The sequence below is a fragment of the Trichomycterus rosablanca genome, chromosome 11 (assembly GCF_030014385.1).
Source record: "Trichomycterus rosablanca isolate fTriRos1 chromosome 11, fTriRos1.hap1, whole genome shotgun sequence".
Classification (NCBI taxonomy): domain Eukaryota; kingdom Metazoa; phylum Chordata; class Actinopteri; order Siluriformes; family Trichomycteridae; genus Trichomycterus; species Trichomycterus rosablanca.
Window position 1 is genome coordinate 9766908 of NC_085998.1, and position 14585 is coordinate 9781492.

At 37.4% G+C, this 14585-nt stretch overlaps 1 protein-coding gene across 2 annotated transcripts in view; it reads left to right on the plus strand.

The window, feature by feature from the left end:
- Positions 1 to 2608: 2608 nt before the first annotated feature.
- Positions 2609 to 14585, plus strand: part of b3gat1a (beta-1,3-glucuronyltransferase 1 (glucuronosyltransferase P) a) — a 110936-nt gene continuing 98959 nt past the window's right edge. For both annotated transcript variants that reach the window (XM_063004431.1, XM_063004432.1), the window contains exon 1: positions 2609 to 2688. The gene's annotated coding sequence lies outside the window, so the exon portion shown is untranslated. The remainder of the gene's footprint in view (positions 2689 to 14585) is intronic.

A 14585-nucleotide genomic window follows, 5' to 3' on the forward strand; every position in this document is an offset into this window, starting at 1 on the left:
TTCAATATAATATATTCTGTAAAATAAAAAATTAAATATTATCATATTCAATATAATATATTCTGTAAAATAAAAAATTAAATGTTATTATGTTTATTATTATATATTCTGTAAAAAACAAAGAATAAAATATTATATTTAATATTATATATTCTGTAAAATTTAATAATTGAATGTTAATATATTCAATATTATATATTCTGTAAAAAGTAAAGAATTAAATATTAATATATTCAATATAATATTTTCTGTAAAAAATAAATAATTAAATATTAATATACTCAATATAATATTTTCTGTAAACAATAAATAATTAAATATTATTATAATTATTATATATTCTGTAAAAAATAAAGAATTAAATATAATTATATTTATTATTATATATTCTATAAAAATAAATAATTAAATATTATTATTTTTATTATTATATATTTTGTAAAATCTAAAGGATTAAATATTATTATATTTATTATTATATATTCTGTAAAATATAAAAAAATAATATTATTATATTTTATTATATATTCTGTAAAATATAAATAATTCAATATTATATTTATTATTATATATTCTGTAAAAAAAATAAAGAATTAAATATTAACTATAAAATAGTTTGCAGAATAAGCATGTCTGTAGATGAATAAATAAAGAAATAGTAGCCAGTCTGGATTAAACAGGCGGTCTGTGGTTGAGATCAGTCATTAAAAATGTGGGAGGAAACCGGAGCTCCCGGAGGAAACCCACACAGACACAGAAAGAACATGCACACATCCACACAGAAAGGACCCGGACCGCCCCATCTGGGTATTAAACCTAGGACCTTCTTACTGTGAGGCGACAGTGCCTACCCACTGAACCACCGTGCCACCCTAGATTAGTTTATTATTAAATAAAATGAAATTAATAAAAATTTCTGAAACATTGGGTAAAAAATAATCTTTATTTTTTTACAGAATATATAATAATAAATATAATAATATTTAATTTTTTGTACAGAATTTATAATAATAAATATAATAATATTACTTTTTTTTCTACGTAATATACAACAATAAATATAATAATATTTGATTCTTAATTTTTTACAGAATATATAATAATAAATATAATAATATTACATTTTTTGTTTTTACAAAATATATAATAATAAATATAATAATATGTAATTCTTTACTTTTTACAGAATATATAATAATAAATATAATAATATTTAATTCTTTACTTTTTACAGAATATATAATAATAAATATAAAAATATTTATTTCTTTATTTTTACAGAATATATAATAATAGATATTAAAATATTTATTTCTTTATTTTTACAGAATATGTAATAATAAATGTAAAAATATTTATTTCTTTATTTTTACAGAATATATAATAATAAATATAATACTATTTAATTCTTTATTTTTACAGAATATAGAATAATAAATATAATTATATTTAATTCTTTATTTTTACAGAATATATAATAATAAATATAATATTATTCAATTCTTTGTTTTTTATTATTTTTATTTTATGTTTATGATTACAAAGTGCCGAAACCATTCGTGGCCAATCAGTGGTGAAAATTCCCCTGCAGTTTGTATCATCAGCTGTAAACGCAGGACTGTGTTGTTCTGGTTTTAGAGCTTAGTGCTTGAAGGAACAATTGATTAAGGATTAATTACCCCGTGCTTGTTCATGAATTATTCATCGCTACTAAATCAGATGTTGGAAACAATGCAAGTAGAGGTGAAATCTCAGTACAGACATGATCAGGAGTTCATGAGTTCACAGAAATCCAGCTGTTCCTGATTTGAGGAGATGTATTACAGGCTTTAAGAAGCGTTCTACATTTTATGTAATGTTTTTTAAACACTAGCAGAGTTGTTTTCTTGACAGCGGGGGTTCCTGAGTTGGCACTTAACACTGTCAGTAATTCTATACGCATACACAAATGCATCTATATGATGATAAAACATTTACACATATAGATAATGATAGTGTTGCTGTGGCACTTTGTAATGGCATTTATTCTGGCTGCTAGGCTACTTACACAAGAAAGAACAACATCTGTAGCAGGGGGATGTATGGCACACGCACATAAACATGCAATTTGAATGCCCCCTACACACATTTAAGGAGGGTAATCTACCCTCCCTTCTCATCTTTACCCCCTCCTCCTCCTCCTCCTTTTTTTTGCAACAGCCCACCCTGCTCTAAGCCGAAATGGTACATGCCATTAGCAAGACCATCTCAAGTGTAGCAGGGGGGTCTCAGCCTCGGCCAAGAGGCGAGCGGATCCACATAAACCCACCGGCAGACGTCTCTCTGTATGCGTCCTGGCAGGGTACTTGCTCTGTAGACGTTACGCTAATCTAAGAGCAAGAAGAAAAGAAGAAAAGAATCAGACTGCGACAGAGATTGTGGCTGCTTCTGGTCTGCATCTTTCATTCGTTTATTCCAGAGAAAAAAAAGCAATAGCAAAAAAAACAAAAAAAAACACCGGCATCTTCTGTATCCGAGCATCACAGCATCAGAGCATCAGTTTTCTCAAAGCCGGTCTCCAAACACCAAATCTGGACCTTTACAGCAGGAGAAATAAAGGCATGATAGGGATGCAATCTGAGGAAAAACAAAAGAAGAGCAATCTGAAAGAAGAACCACAGCAGCATGTGGAAGGAATAAAACAAAAAGGTGAGAATGCTTTTCTGCTATTAAAAATAACACCAAAGACTGAGAGAGACTTCTAATTATTATGCATGCAGATTCTCCTGTCATATGGAGGGTAAGAAAAATGAGGCAGACATTTGTTAAGCTTCTCACATGCATAAGCACTGACGTGGAGAAATGACTGATTGTCCTAATTCAGGCTGAACACAAAGCTGTGCCGAGGCGGACTCATATACCACCTGGCAACCCCAGGAAACACCATGTATGTATAATTGTTCGATGGGTAAATAATAATCGTATAATGATGGTATCATCTGGGATTGGCAACCTTGGTTAACGTTCATGCTGTGCCAGCGCAAGCCGGTGCCTTATGCATAATTGGTGTGTACAGTATCAGCATCGCACAGGTGCATTAAGGACAGAGGGTTTACAGCAGGGTTTTTAAACTTTTTGTCCATGATTTTTACCGCAACCCCCGGCCACACAAACAAAATATACCTAATTAATGAAAACGGTGGCAATCTGGTCTTACTGTGGTTCACAACATGTAATGTAAAGCTTCCACAAGGACACATATGTGGACACGTTCATTTCATGTTTATGCACCTGTTAAAGTTTGTTTATTTAATTAATATTTTCCATTTTTTGGCAAGGGATGTAACCCTGGTCTACAGGACTCAACATTTTCTGTAACATAATTCATGTCTGATTACACATTCGTACTAAATGAACTGATAGTAATAGTAATAGTTGCCAGCCAGGTAGTACAAAGTATCAGCAGCTAATCTGGGTGTCACCATCTAGTTATAATTGGTTTATCAGATTAGTATCTTTCCTTATCTGACCTCAAGATGCAACACACTTCTCGATTAATGCACAGTGAAAACATTAATGAAGAAATTTACCAAATCATGTAAACATACCATGAACAGATCAACTGAGGTTCAAGTCTCTTATTCCACACATTACAAATGTAAGATTCAGCACACTAAGTGAAAACCCTGGTCTACAGGACTCAACCTTTTCTGTAACTGTATTTGTGTCTGAGTACACATTCATACCGAATGTTGCCAGTTAGGTAGTACAAGGTATCAGCAGCTGATCTAGGTGTCAGTGTCTACTTATTATTGGTTTAGCAGATTAAGCTTTTCCATAATCTAATCTCAAGATGCAGCACGCTTCTCAATTAATGAACAATGAAAACAATGAAGTGAACAAAGCATTATGAAGGAATGTACCAGATTAGACATCTCAGATACACCTGAACCAGTACTATACGAAGAAGAAGATATCCTTTATTTGTCAAATATACATATACAGTTGTACAGTACAATGAAATTCTTTCTTTGCATATCCCAGCTTGTTTGGAAGCTGGGGTCAGAGCTCAGGGTCAGCCATCATACGGTGCCCCTGGAGCAGACAGGGTTAAGGGTCTTGCTCAAGGACCCAACAGTGGCTGCATAGCAGAGCCTGGATTTGAACCGCCAATCTTCTGGTTGATAGCCTAAAGCTCTACCCACTAGGCTAACCAAGGGTCGATTCTCTTATTCCACACATTAAAAAGGGTAAAAATTCAGCGCGCTTTGTGGCTGCTGAGCTTTCACACTCTTTCTTAAGTAACAACATGCAACATACTCTTTTAATGAGTATTTTTATGTTTAATGACACTCGAGTGGCTCAGTGGTCTATGACGCTAGCCCAGCACTGCTGAGATCTAGGTTATGATCTCTCCGGTGCTATCAGCCGACCGGGCGTTTACGAAAACAAGGCTTTGTTTTTGTCTGTGGCTAAACCCTGCAATAGGTTTATATCTTGTCCAGGGTATTCCTGCTTTGCGCCCAGTGTTTCCTGGTGAAACCAGACCTGCAGCGATCCTGACCAGGACAAAGCAGTTGATAAAAACGAAATATGTGTTTTTACTTTACTCACCTTTGTCAACATTTGTGAACATTTTTGTCTGATTGGTCATTTGATTAAGAAGCGTGTTTGCTGCTGTATTATTACTAACATACATAAAGATAAACATTATCAACACCAACAAAATACAAAATCAACACCATGATGAAATTAAAATTATTCATAATTTTAATGGATTGTTGAGGAAAACTGTATTAAACCTTCCTTACAAACTTATTTAAAGTGCCATCCAAAATAATCAAAAACTAAAATGATCCCCACTGTAATACATGGTAGTAGTAGCATTATTTGAGCAGCAGGGACTGTCAGTCTGGTCAAGATTCATAGGAAAAAATAGTCCTCAGGACAGTGAAAATTTTGGATATTGGTAACCTGAACTGGACCAGAATTCTTTAGACCTAGATTTTTTTTTTACTAGAGAAGGAGTCAATCGTACCTAAACTGGTATGTTTGGTATTAAAATATATGACTAGTTCAGTTTGGTTTAGAAACCTTGGTATTAAAAAGAGAACCTTTAGTAGTGGGACTGAAGACTTTTTCTCCCAGAACATGTGACTATAATAGTGAATCACTGCAAATGGTATATTTGGTTATTTTTCAAAATTAAAAATTAAAAAGTGAAATGTTTTATACTTATCTTTTATACTTTCATTCATTTTCATTTATTCATTTAGCTAAAGTCATTGGTACAGATGTAATTTGACCCTGTGAAACAGATACTGGAATATTTGATACTGGAATATTTGATACTAAAACATGTATCTTTAATACTGGAATCAGATTGTTTTCTTTTTAAAACTTGCGCTTATGCTACTGTCACTGGAATGGTGGTAGTAGCATTTTTTAAGCAGCAGGGACTGTCAGTCTGGACAGGATTTATGGGAAAAATGTGTGCTTTGTACATTGAGATTTTGGATATTGGTAACCTAAACTGGACAAAAAAATCTTCAAAAGTTCAGTTTGATTTAACAACCTTGGAACTAAAAAGAGAGCTGTTTGTTTGTTACTTCTACTGGATGGTGTAGCATTATTTAAGCAGCAAGGACTGGCAGTCTGAACAGGATTTATGGGAAAAATTAGTGGTTAGTACAGTGAGAATTTTTACCTAGACCTAGTTATTTTTACTACTGGTACCACTAGTATTTTTTGGTATAATTTTTTTTCTTTTATAACTAGTTCCATTTGATTTAAAAACCTTAGCACTAAAAAGAGAATCGTTAGTGCATGGGAAAAAATTTAATGGTCATTGGTACAGATGGAATTCAACCTATGTGGTACTTTTTATTATTGAACATTTGGTACCACAGTAAAACATGTATCTTTACCACTGGAATTCTAAAACTTGCACCTTTGCTACTGCCAGTGGTATCTTTGGTACTGAAACTGAGTAATTAGTTACTGCAATTGAAACCTGTTGAACTATGCCAGAAACCTATGGAACAGAACAGTAACCAAATCCTTTGGTCCTGAACATACTGGAGGTGTTGCTACTGGAAGTGTTGACAAAAAAAGCAAAGTTCTAATTTCTTGTACCAGAATTGTAGGTTCTATGTAAATAATTCTCAGAGTCCTTCAGGTTTTTTCCAGTGTTAAGCGCAGTGTTTCAGACATACAGTATGCTGTAGAAATACTTCAGTGTATTGGCTAGCACTCACTATATGTGGCCTGACGGTGGTCAGGACTTATTCAGGTGTAACAGTGTCATTGGAAAATCCAGCTCTATGTGTTTGTCATGATTAAATGTGGTCTCATGTCCAGAATCTCTCAGCAGCATTGAGTGGAAAACAGTGGGCAGGATTCCATCATGACTTCAGTCCTTCTGAACAAGGAGCGTTTTCATAGAAATCAAGAAAAACTGTAATAGGACCTGGAATTACCTAATAAGTCTACTGAGGTCTGAGCACTGCTTTTACCCTCACGTTTATTGCTCATGCCATTGACAATGCTGTATTACAACCTCAATCATCAAACAGAGCACAGAAACATGCCAGTCTGTACCCGTCCTCTGACACAGACCTGCTCTGATTTGGATCTCAAGGATGTAAAACCTGGCTGGACATTTTTAGCTCTTGACTCTGATTGTACATGTCAGCACATAACCCGAGAGCTTGTGTGCAGATTGTATTTCATCGTGCAAATGTCATCCAGCAGTCCGGTCACATTCACACTGATACAGTCACGGATTATCTGCTGTCACACTGTTCTTTGTTTCTGGATGATTTATGTTCTAGTATGATGTATGTCCTGATCAGAGGTTAGAATACATGCATATATAATATACCTATATTTATATGGATGTACTGATGACACTATAGGACGATGTAATATAGTCAAGAACATGAAAAATTTTAAAAGAAAAATTGTATTACCTGACAAAATAAGCAAAACGTGTTTAGTTTTTTTTTTTAAATGTTACTGCAAAAGGTTTAAGAATCTTCAGAGGTGCTCGGGTGGTGCTGAGATCTAATATGCTATAAGCCCATCACTGATGTCAGTAACGCGTTACTTAGTATCTGACCACATTTTTCAGTTACAAGTAATCTAACGAGTTACTATTTCCAATCCAGTAATCAGATTACAGTTACTTATCCAAGTTACTGTGCGTTACTATTTTTGCAACTCGGGGAGTGACGTCTGGCCTATGCGACAATTAAGTCACGAGCTGCGTCCGAAATCGCATACTTACAGAGTATGCACTAGATTGGAGGAAGTATGCACTACTCGGCCGTTAAAGAAGTACATACTTTCAGTACAGAAGTGTGCAGTATGCACACAACACCGCTACGTACTACACGTGGGGACGTGATGACGTAATATCACCATAGTTACAGACTCATTACAAACCCCACTCGCCAAAATTTTGAATATTTATCGTCTTTTTGTTATTTATTTGTCTTTAAAAATTTTATTTTATTTATCTTACTTACACTTGTGAACAGAGGACTCCGTTTTCCGCCATCTTTCTTGTTTCTTATTCCGCTTCAATTGCCTATGCAGCTCCAGTTGCATTACGGCAGCTGCTGAATGTAACTAATAAAGTAACTTGTAATCTAACTTAGTTACTTTTAAAATCAAGTAATCAATAAAGTAACTAAGTTACTTTTAAAATCAAATAATCAATAAAGTAACTAAGTTACTTTTTAAAGGTAACTATGCCATCACTGAAGCCCATCACCACAAACCCTTGACTCTCAAGTTCGAGTCTCAGCGGCATCTCTGTCCGTGTCTGATGGATGAAATAGAGCAGCGTAGTCTTTCATATGTGCTTAGACTGTGTAAAAATCTGGCGCTGGTCGTGTCACAGGAGTCGTGTACCATCCTCAGCCAGCCAGGGTGTTGTGCAATATGCACAGGTCACGGGGTTGCACAGAAAATTAGATACATCCAAAAAAAATAGTGGAGCGGGCGGGGTGGGGGTTGGGGTAAAAACAGCACTGTGGATTTTTCAGGTGTTTTTTCTGTGCCAGAGTTCCATCAATTGGGTTCATCTTGTTCTTTATGTTGGGTTCATCATTGGGTTTATCTGTTATTTTGTGACGTCCCTAATGTTAATGCTAAAGATTTTATTTGAAACTGGACCAGAATTCTTTAGTTATTTTACAAAAACAGGAGCCATTGGTACTTTAAATGGTATATTTAGTATTAAAATATACACTGATCAGCCACAACATTAAAACCACCTCCTTGTTTCTACAGTACACTTACTGTCCATTTTATCAGCTCCACTTACCATATAGTGTCACTTTGTAGTTCTACAATTACTGACTGTAGTCCATCTGTTTCTCTACATACATTTTTAACCTGCTTTCACCCTGTTCTTCAATGGTCAGGACCCCCAAAGAGCAGGTATTATTTAGGTGGTGGATCATTCTCAGCACTGCAGTGACACGGACATGGTGGTGGTGTGTTAGTGTGTGTTGGTATGAGTGGATCAGACACAGCAGCGCTGCTGGAGTTTTTAAATACCGTGTCCACTCACTATTCATTCTATTAGACACTCCTATCTAGTTGGTCCACCTTGTAGATGTAAAGTCAGAGACGATCGCTCATCTATTGCTGCTGTTTGAGTTGGTCATCTTCTAGACCTTCACCAGTGGTCACAGGACGCTGCCCACGGGGTGCTGTTGGCTGGATATTTTTGGTTGGTGGACTATTCTCAGTCCAGCAGTGACAGTGATTAAAAACTCCAGCAGTGCTGCTGTGTCTTATCCACTCATACCAGCACAACACACACTAACACACCACCACCATTTCAGTGTCAGTGCAGTGCTGAGGATGATCCACCACCTAAATAATACCTACTCTGTAGTGGTCCTGTGGGGGTCCTGACCATTAAAGATTAAAGTAAAAGAAGGTTAAATAAGCATGCAGAGAAATAGATGGACTACAGTCAGTAATTGTAGAACTACAAAGTGCTTCTATATGGTAAGTGGAGCTAATAAAATGGACAGTGAGTGTAGAAACAAGGAGGTGGTTTTAATGTTAAGGCTTATCGGTGTATAACTATATCAATTTGGTTCAGAAATATAATAGTGTATGGCTGTAAATGGCTCTAAATGATATATTTTTTATTGGAACGGGAATTATTTTGAAATGGTGGCTCTCACTGTGGTTCAGTAAAGTCCCAGAGCATTAGATTTTTTCACCACAGCTCTTCTAAATTCCTATAAAAATAAGCTGAAGGTTGAATTGAATTGCATTAAAATGTGCAATTTATTTCAGGAGTTACTTTCATAGATGTAATGGAGTAAATGAACCAAATTAATATTCATTTAAAAAACAGTCATTTTCAACAACTGCATCATCCTGGTCAGGGTCCTGGTGGGTATGTTATCATCCAGAAGCACTATCACGCAGGGTCGGATTACCACTGACACCTAGAAGCAGTTATGACATAATCAATCCACAATTTTGAGGAGTGGAGGAAAACCAAAGAACCTATTAGAAACCCTTGCAGGGAAACAGGAATGTCATGCAAACACTTCACAGGAAGTAAAGGATCGAACTCAGCCCCCGAGGACTCATAATGGCGTGCGGCATCTACTCCACCAGCTGCTCCACCACCATGCCGCCCAAACACACCCAGCACAATGGTGAAGTCACTGACTTTATAAAAACAGATACGTGTTTGATGAGGACCCATGAATCCTCAGGCTGTGAAAATCAAGCAGCCTCATTGTCCCCTGACTGACACGTCTATGAATGCATTATTCATCCGGTGCCGTAGCGCCACTGAGGGTTACGCCAGCTCAGGCTGAGGCTAAACCCGTACCAGCTCTGTGAACCCCAGTGCACCCTCCTTAACAATCGGCTAACAAACAACTGAGAGGTGGAAGAAGCGAGAGGGAGCGGAGAATAAAGGGGAACAGATTGGCATGCTCCGGGCTCTGATCTTTGTAGCATCTTGGATTTGGCACTCCGGGGCTGCTGCCGGCCCATTGGCTGCACATGTTAATTGTGTCTACACTCATGTACACACTGTTATCATTGAACCATAATCCCCCATATACCCCCCACCCCACCCCTACCCCATCCCATACCCCCGGGGATGACAGCTGTTACCCCAGAAGAATGATAGCTGATGGGAAGAAATCTCCCCATATTTGAGCTTTACATTAAAACACATTCATGTTGCAAAAGTAAGTGGACACACCAGGTAATTATTAAGTATTTAATTATTAAGTATTTTTGCCAAAAGTAAGTGGACACACCAGGTAGTTATTATTAAGTACTTAATTATTAAGTATTCTTGCCAAAAGTAAGTGGACACACCAAATAATTATTAAGGATTCAATTATTAAGTATTATTGCCAAAAGTAAGAGGACACACCAAGTTATTATCTAGTATTTAATTATTAAGTATTCTTGCCAAAAGTAAGTGAACACACCAAGTATTCATTAAGGATTTAATTATCAAGTATTCTTGCCAAAAGTAAGTGGACACACCAAGTTATTATTAAGTATTTAATTATTAAGTATTCTTGCCAAAAGTAAGTGGACACACCAAGTTATTACTTAGTATTTAATTAGTAGGTATTCTTTCCAAAAGTAAAAGTGGACACACCAGGAAGTTATTATTAAGTATATAATTATTATGTATTCTTGCCAAAAGTAAGAGGACACACCAGTTTATTATTAAGTACTTCATTATTAAGCATTCTTGCCAAAAGTAAGTGGACACACCAAGTAATTATTAAGTATTTAATTATTAAGTATTCTTGCCAAAAGTAAGTGGACACACCAAGTAATTAAGTATCAGGTGTATAAAATTGATTTGGTCATGCAGGACTCTTGCTGGGATAAATTAAACCATTATTTGTTTACAGCACCTCTTGTAATATTACAAATGCTTCTTTACTAAATAGGCACAAATTCCAACATACATTGTCACATTTTCACAAAGAAAATCTTGCTTAGCTGTTACATCCAAAAAATGTCAGGAAGTGGGAGGGGGTCATCAATTTCAAGCAAATGGCTATGTCCAACAAGCTCATGGTCTGGCGTCCACATATTCTCATGATCATGATTCTCATGATTATACACACTCTTACATGTTCCCATTGCAGTGTGAGGTAGAGTTTATAAATAAATGGCCGTGGTAGTGCATGTATGTATGTGTGTGTGTGTATATATATTTATGTGTGTGTGGGGGTTGGGCTGAGCTAGTGAAGAGTACAGTAGGTGTATGAAGCAGCAGGCAGTATAATGCTTATGATGTCCACATCCATCCGGATTGCCGTCTGTTATAGAGCGTTAGCAGACAGTGATATACTGTACATCATGTGAACGGAAGAGTGTACAGGCACCCCCCTCCTTCTGACACACACACACACACACATATACACTCATACAATGACAACAACATAATGCATAGCAGTCTACAACCTAAACACGGCACCCTCCCCCTTCTAATGCTGACAGTAAAGCTGTATATGTATGTATATATTTTTTATATCCAGTATATGTTTAGCTCACTGGATGGCACTGTTGACTGAAATGGGATGATCTTCATTCATTCATAATGGTATGGCACTATAATTTGGCACTGCTTTGTCCTGGTCAGTGTTGTGGTGGGTTCGGTTTTTCCCAAAAACCCTGGGCATAAGGCAGGAATCCACCCCTGGCAGAGCAAATTTCAGTGGGCTAGTGTAATAGATAGACTGAGAACCTAATTAAATAAAATATGGTATATGCTTCTAACTGGCAATAGTTTGAGGAAGAGCCTTACTTGTGTCAGCATGACTGCTCCGAGATTCTGAATTCCTCGCTTCCAAACTCGGCGGTGCCACTGGTTGGCTGCGTGCCATCTAGCGGGCATAATTGGCAGTGCCTGCAGCAGACACGGTTCTGCTTGGGCGGGATGACCGGACTATGTGGGTGGGGTCTTCAAACGCTGTGTAAGTACCCTGATTGACAAATTGAGAGGCGTCTGTGCAGAGTGCATAGGTGAAAAAGGGTTTCACTATGGGCTGCGCGTGGGTCGAGGGAGGCGTGAGCAGCAATATACCCACCTTGACTGCAATCAGGGATCCCCCAGCAGCGGAAGACAAACTGACTACACTAAATTGAGAGAAAAATGGGAGAAAATGCAAAAATAAATAAAGTAAGACCCATGTTATCCATTCATGATGTTAAGGAATTACTGAAAGCCGTAAATGCTTAAAATTGCACATGTAATTATTACGTTTGTGTTGCTGATATTTTATTTATTTTATAAATAAATAATTATTAATTTATAAATTTTTCTATTTTTGGCACTGCTTTGTCCTGGTCAGTGTTGCGGTGGGTTCGGTTTTTCCAAAAACAGTGAGCATAAGGCAGGAATGCACCCTGGACTGAGCGCCAATCTATCACCCGAATCTATCGCCGCTAATCCACTCGAGTGCCCAATTCAGTTATAAAATATGGTAAATGCTTCTAACTTGTGGCAATAGTGGGGTGTGTTTGAAAACCTAGTGAGCTCTCTACATAGACAGCATTTTACGTCATCCTATGCGCTACTGAGAAGGAGGCTGTTGACATGCTAGCATGTTGTGCCACCTCAGCCACTAGTTTGAATGGCATAATGCTAACTGTGTTAGCTTAGTAAGTGCAAACGGATGGAATCGCTGTCTAAGTAGTGCGTTCAAATAACGTGACTTATAAGTCGATGACTTATTAGTATCCTCTCTACTAGACCCATGGTTTGACAAGTTTAGTGAAGAGGAACTCCAGTGGCTTGCTCTCTTGACCTGATCTCAACCCCATTAAAAATGTTTGGGCTCAATTAAAATTAGTCCGATATGGGCCAGACTTTGTCGTCTAATAAGATGCCTAATCTGAGATGCACTTCAAAATCTTGTAGAAAGTGTTAAAAGAAGAATGGTGGCTGTCATCGCAACATGATGGTGAGGACAAGGCTTTGACAGTTCATGATGTTGGAATAGGATGTTAATAAACTCACAGTTGTCAAATTCAGGTGTCTTGGGGTCATTGGAAACATGTTAGCCTTAAGTGGTGCTTGCTGTTGTGCAGTGTCTTTAAATAAGATAAGGCTAGTTGAGAACACAGCAGCTCAGGTTGCTCAGATTATATTGCCCCGGCTCACCAGTTTACATTTGCTGCATGTTCACTTCTGCTAATCACCTTCAACACCTCAACTAATGTAGATCATGCATTTCTTACTAATTTCATAACAACTCACAGCCAATTCCAATAACTTTACACCGATCATTAAAACCACCTCCTGGTTCCTGGTCCATTTTATCAGCTCCACTTACCATATATAAGCACTTTGAAGTTCTACAATTACTGACTGTAGTCCATTTATTTCTCTACATACCTTTTTAACTTGCTTTCACCCTGTTCTTCAATGGTCAGGACCCCCAGGACCCCCACAGAGCAGGTATTATTTAGGTGGTGGATCATTCTCAGCACTGCTGTGACACTGACATGGTGGTGGTGTGTTAGTGTGTGTTGTGCTGGTATGAGTGGATCAGACACAGCAGTGCTGCTGGAGTTTTTAAATACCGTGTGCACTCACTGTCCACTCTATTAGACACTCCTATCTAGTTGGTCCACCTTGTAGATAGATGTAAAGTCAGAGACGATCGCTCATCTGTTGCTGCTGATTAAATTGGTCATCTTCTAGACCTTCATCAGTGGTCACAGGCGCTACCCACAGGGCGCTGTTGGCTGGATATCTTTGGTTGGTGGACTATTTTCAGTCCAGCAGTGACAGTGAGGTGTTTAAAAATTCCATCAGCGCTGCTGTGTCTTATCCACTCTTACCAGCACAACACACACTAACACACCACCACCATGTCAGTGTCACTGCAGTGCTGAGAATGATCCACCACCCAGATAATACCTGCTCTGTAGTGGTGAAAGCAGGCTAAAAGTATGTAATGAAACTGATGGACTGCTTCTATATGGTAAGTGGAGCTGATTACATGGACAGTGAGTGTAGAAACAAGGAGGTGGTCATAATGTTATGCCTGATCGGTGTATTTACACAACGCAATACTTTGCAGCTCAGCTGGTAGAAATGGCTCAGATGTGCTTCCCTTGGGGCCTTTCACTTCCCAGCCTTGTACAGAAAGGTATATCGACTACTGAATAAATTAGTGGGTGTTTTATGACCCGTGATGGACTAGTGAATAGGTTCCAGTCCCAATACGATCCTGATCAGAATACCTTGGCTACAAAAATAGATCTTTACATCAATATTCTGTATCCAGTACATGACCAAAGGTATGTAGACCCTGCTCCTCCACACTTCTGGAAAGACCCTCTCATGGTGAAGTCTGTGGGAATTTGTGTTGAGTAGGGTTGATGTCAGGGCTCTGTGCAGCAGTTCCTTGACACTAGACTTAGCTGGAAGAGTAAAAAACGAACAGCATCAAAGGTCCAGCAGACCTGGATTTGATCTTCATTGTCAGTCACCGTCTGTGAGAAATTTGGTATATTCCCCAAAAAATGTTACGCTTTCATTATACACTCGATTTTTTTATTATTATTATTTA